The sequence below is a fragment of the Anomalospiza imberbis genome, chromosome 3 (assembly GCF_031753505.1).
Source record: "Anomalospiza imberbis isolate Cuckoo-Finch-1a 21T00152 chromosome 3, ASM3175350v1, whole genome shotgun sequence".
NCBI lineage: Eukaryota > Metazoa > Chordata > Aves > Passeriformes > Viduidae > Anomalospiza > Anomalospiza imberbis.
Genome location: NC_089683.1, coordinates 33156576 through 33162086, shown reverse-complemented (window position 1 = coordinate 33162086; position 5511 = coordinate 33156576). Strand labels below are relative to the sequence as shown.

Below are 5511 nucleotides of genomic sequence, written 5' to 3'. Positions count from 1 at the left end.
GGGGATGGTGGCAAAGAGGAGACACAACAGCACGGAGATTGCATTTGAAGGTATGAAAAGGCAAAAAGCAAGGAGAGAAGACTGGAAATTACTCTGGTAAATGTGTTGGAAGTCTAGGTAGGATGGTACAACAAGGGTTGGGGGATTTAATTGTAGGAGCCTGCTGAGAGATGTGTGCAGGTAGCAGGTTGGAGCAAACACCACAAGAGTGATTTTGCTTAGACATTAGGAAATGCTGGCAGCAGCGCTGTGCTGGGGGTGAATGAGAAGCAGCAGCAAGAACTACCAGAGAAGAGGAAAGGAGGAGAGCCTGAGACCTGTGCAGAAAGAGCAGGCAGCATTCAGCTGCTAAAAGGAAGGAGACAGACTGTGTACATGCTTGGGGAAAAGTGGCCATTGCCCTTGTCTCACTCAGCACAGCTCACAAACAGAGCCATGAGCACAACAGATCCCAGGCCCTTCACATACAGGATCTCATGCTGGAGTTGCTGCTGTCTGCCAAGGATAGTCATGTTCCTTGTTCGAACTAGTGGGGAATTGGGATCTGCCTTTACAAACATTTTTTAATATATATGTCTATCTATCAAACTGAAATAAAATTTTAAAGGTTTTAAAAGATGGCTGGCAACCCATGGTCTTTTCCAGATTCTGTATTTCACTCCCACAGCTGTTGTAAGTTCAAGGAGCGCATCCCTGGCTATCGATTTTTCTGACATCTTTGAATTAAATGAAGGTTAAAGTCTGTCAAGAGAATGTTTAATTCATGTATTTAGCAAGCACAGTTCTTTCATCTGCCCACACAATATGCCAGGAAATATGCTAAATTGGAGCAATTGCTCAATCAGGGCTAAAATGAGAAACCATTAAACAGCAACACTTCTGCCAAGAAACTGAAAGCGAGTATCAGGATCATCTCTAATTACAAATTCTGCTAGCTGAAGTAATTAAAGAGCTCATTCTGGACTTGCTTCATGAAGCTACTCCATGCTATTGACTAGTGGGAATCTCCTTATGCTGGGGATCTTAATTGGCCCTGGATGTCAGTGGTGCCATCAGGACAACTGGACTCTGCACTGACTCAGACACTTCTTCTACCTGACAAAAGCATAGCTAAGGCAGAAGAAACCAACTCATATGACAGGTAATTACTGCAAGGGAGACTTATTCCAATGAAAGAACAACCAGGACAATTAAGACAAGCTGGCCATAAGCTTCAGCTGGAACTTCAGTTTATTTTTTTCTGCAAGAGAAGCAAGATTTGGAGACAACCTTCCAACTAGCACAGCAGAGCCAAAAAAACACAGGAAAAAAATATCAACCCAGACCCAATGTTGTGCTTTTAGCTGGAGTTGAGTAGTTTTATGAAATAGTCTCTGTGGCAACAGAAACAGCAGAGGACTTGTCTCTGTAAACCAAGAATCTCCTCTAGGCTGAATATTTAATGCAGACCATGAAATCTGTTGCATTGAAATGCCATCCCCTCTGCAGGTTTCAGTAGGTATAAGTGGGTTTGATGGATAATCAAATTTTGCTCTGAGCAAGAATGTTCCAAAGGACATGAAATGGCCACTTAGGGCTTAAGTATTATAGTCCAGCTGGAGCAGCACTGATGCTACAGCAATTTACCTTAATGACTCAAGAGCGTATTTCTCAACAATGCTGTATAGCTCTTCTGACCTAAAAGCCCTTTTGTGCCTTAAGTTCAAATTTATGGCACTCACAGAATACATCTAAAAGAAAAAAAAAAAAAGCATATCCATTGACACCAGGAAGAAAAACAGAGGATTTGAAGCTGTGAAAACCCAGAGATCAAAACATGCTGAAGGAAAATTATACCAAGAGTGCCAATGATTATAGAAGTCTCATAGTAGGAAGACCATTACCTTGGGATTCAGCAGTGAAAGCCATTAAACAGACATTACCAGGTGCAGCGTGGTAGGGCAGCAGCAGGATGACCAGACTCTGCAGCACCAGTCAGAGGCAGTGCTTGTGGGACCACAGCCATCTCAGCAAGCAACGTTCCTGTCTTTTGGAGAGGGCTCATGGCTGTGTCACTGCTCCAGGCCTGTGGTATCACCAAAGGACTCTGCAAGGGCTATTCCCAGCAGACAGCCATTAGGCAATAAATGAAAGAGGACAATATGGGTGTGTGGCCAAAGGAAGTGAAGCAGGAAAGCTGGAGCTCCATCCAGATACAACTTTAATTAGAAAATCCACAATTAAATGATAAATGCAATGTATCTGAACACAATGGTGTGCTGCTTGTATCATGCTCAAAAGAGATTCAGTTTTCTTCATTCTCACACCTGGAAGGCTGACCTCTTCACACCGACATTCTTCCCACCTCCCTTCATTAAGCATATAAAACTGTGACATTCTAAGAAAAGAAAAACGAAGAAAAACAAAGGAAAGAGCTGTTAGCCTTAACATCAGGTTCCATGGGATGGATTTTGCAAATGAAGGATGGGCTGGTGCTTATGTGCTGCAGACGGGAGCCCCACAGTGGCAGCACCCATGCCATATCCAGCACTGTGTGTGCTTTCCTTACAGCTTTGCCCTGTGAAAGAGAAGTTGACACACAGATTGGCAGGAAAGAAGGAAAATTGGCTTAGGCTATCTTGGAAATGCATGCAGAAAACATCAAATCTGATAATTACCCTTTTCCTATTGGGAAGGTGTGAACTGGAAATATTTAATGAAGAGGAGTAATGGGGTAGCAGCAGCTGGAGAAGCAGAATGAGACAAACCTGAGCTGTTATCTTCAGCAAACCTCACCCACTACAGTTCCATATTATTTGCCTGGCCTTGCCCCTGTGCTCCTGATCACCTTCTGCAGGTTTGTCTCCATGCCAGCACTGGTCTGCTCCTCACTCCTTCAGTCACACCTTGGTGAAACAAATCCCTCATGCCTAGGTGCAGTGGTGGTCTAGTCCCTTTGGGAGTCAGAAAAGCAGTCACAGCTTTTGTTTGGCATCTGGGGGAAGTCCTCTACACCCTCTGGCACTTCACAGAAGTGCCTTACCCAAAGAAACAAGGCAAAAAAAACAAGCTACTATTTCTTTTTTGGGTTCCCAGCAGAGTAATTCAATCTGCCAGATTTATTTGTGGAAAGTGCTGTAATGCAGAGCGATGTTGGCTCAGCTCTTATTTTTCCCATCTTGATAGTCATTGATTGCAGTGGAATTGATCTTGATCTCCAAAGAGGTACAAAGGAAAGATAAGCACAGGTTGCTGTGTGGCATGGTTGGAGGGGATAAGACCCCTGGACCTGGAAGTGTGTACTTTCCCTGGAGGGTGAGGTTCCTCTCCTGAACTAGATGTACTATGTACTGTGGACAGCTAAACCGGATGGGGCAGCCAAGCATCTAGAGACTGGCACACGTTTCTCAAGGTTTCTGCTTTTCAACTCCCTATTTCCAAACCAGAATGTAACAATTTCTTTCTTGTCTTCTGAACACAATTTTTCAAGGCTCCAGTTGACCTTTTCTTTAGAGTGCTAATTCCTTAAATCTTTCATTTCCTGTTTCCCAAATTTACTAGGGGATTGAATTACATGCAATGATCACCTTTAAAGAAATCACATAGAGGACTTGCACTCAAAATGATTGCTTGTGCTGCACCACGCAGCCTGAGGAGGCTACTTCGTATGAGACCATCAAGGCACCTTCAGTGACAGATTGATTGAAGTCTAGGGGATGAATTAGGCAAGTCCTTCTGAAACCTAAAAAGCAAATCAAGCAAATGAAAGTTCAGTAGGACCTTGTAACAGCCCAAACTGGCTGCCCTGGGGTAGGAATGAGATGCAGACAGACTGGCACAAACACCGCTGTACAAACACAGTGATGACTTCCAAGCACTTTTTTTGCACTGATGCTGCCCTGGCACAGGGAGCAGAGGCAGAGCTGGGATGCACAGAAGGATGACAGCCAGTGGCAAGGCATGCCACACTGTGTGACCTTTGCCTGCTTTCTGCTCTCAGTGTGGTCCCCAGCAGCCAGGTAGGAGGAATGGCAATGCCACTGGTTTTCACACAGAGTGCAGGCCGTGATGCAACATGAGCAACGTGACCCAGAACATCACTTCCTCTGCAAATCAAGAAGATCCTGCCCACCCGTGCAGCAAAATCTGTCTGCGTCTACCCACCATGACATAAGAGCTGAGCTACCACAGCCTCTCTCACTTCAGAGCAGTGCTATTGATTCTATAGCAGCTCAGGATCCCACTGCAAGCATTTCAGACTTGCCTATTCCATCTGCACCACTTTAATGCATCCTGCCTAAAGCAGGATGTATTAAGGTTTAGTGTAGCCTAAAGGTTCTGTGCTTGCTCCAGGGTGCAGCAAAAGTCACAAATGGAGTTTTCATGGCAGCAACCCCGAGATACTGGGCCAGTTTAAGACAGGAATGATAAGGTATTAAAAACTATTTACTAGACTGAGAATCAAGGGAAAACTGTAATTATGCAACTTGTACCTTTGGTTAGCCACTTAACTGGTAAAATGTATTAAAACACCTTCTATGGATTGGTAAAGTGGATAGGCAAACCAGGAACTCACATTTCTTTCAGACGTAAAAAGCAGTGAAGGTTTTAACCCTAGGAACAAAACTTCATTGTGTGAAAACTTCCTGTCCTCAGTGTCCAAGCCACCCCAAAGGATCTGCCCTTTATTTCCAGGTAACCCAACTATAAAAAATGGAAGACAACACATAATCCCTTTTTTTGATTTCTTTTCTTTACTACTATTTACCTGGGAAGTCCCCAAACCATCAAGTATTCTGGACACATTGCAACTCCCATGCAGCCACTGGGGTTCAAAGCCTATTAACATCTTACAGAATCAGGCTCACCCATCCCAGGTGAAAAGTTCTGCAGTGCTTCCACCTGCAAAGGCTGCCCAAACCAAAGCACCAGGCTGCCACCAGAGCAAGCCACAGCAAGAATAAACTCATATTTTTTCATTGTTTCTTTTAGCACATACAACACAGTGCAAATTTATTTTCTGAATTGCAGTTTTTTATTAGATGAACACAGTTTATAACATAACGTGTACACAACCTAGGATGCAACATGCTCCCTCCCCTCCCGAGCTACAGAACACTGATGCCGTGAAGGGGAACACCAGCTCTGCGTTTGTGACCCCACAGGGATGTTACAGATGGCTGGGAGTGGAAGCTTTGCACACAGGTAGGTCTACACAGGACAGGATTACACACATGAGGAAGAAGTAAAGACCACAAAGAAGGGAGTAAGCTGGATCTGCCCTGGCTGAAGGACTGCTCTCAAGATGTTCTCTGTTTTCCCTCCCAAATTCCTTAGGGAGCAGGAGGGTGAAGCACAGACCATGATGCAGCTGGAGTCTTGTGGAAAGCAGTGGTGTATGGTGTCACACGTGTCACTGCCAGCCAAGGGCCCCTGTAAGAACCACTGCTCAGGGTGCCAGAGCAAGCTGGGGGCCATTCTGCACTGGGTCCTCCACTCGGGCTCTCTGTGAAGGGTGAACATAAGGGGCTC

General features: G+C 44.8%; 1 long non-coding RNA gene across 2 annotated transcripts; it reads right to left on the bottom strand.

The window, feature by feature from the left end:
* Nucleotides 1-1284: 1284 nt before the first annotated feature.
* On the bottom strand, nucleotides 1285-4087 carry LOC137470481 (uncharacterized). Of its 2 annotated transcripts, none has more exons than XR_010997090.1 (3): nucleotides 3819-4087; nucleotides 3597-3721; nucleotides 1285-2933 (listed from the first exon to the last, which is right to left on the bottom strand). It is a non-coding gene; the product is annotated as an uncharacterized lncRNA (long non-coding RNA). The 2 variants fall into 2 exon arrangements; XR_010997089.1 differs by having other exon boundaries at nucleotides 3665-3721; nucleotides 3819-4084.
* Nucleotides 4088-5511: the final 1424 nt, after the last annotated feature.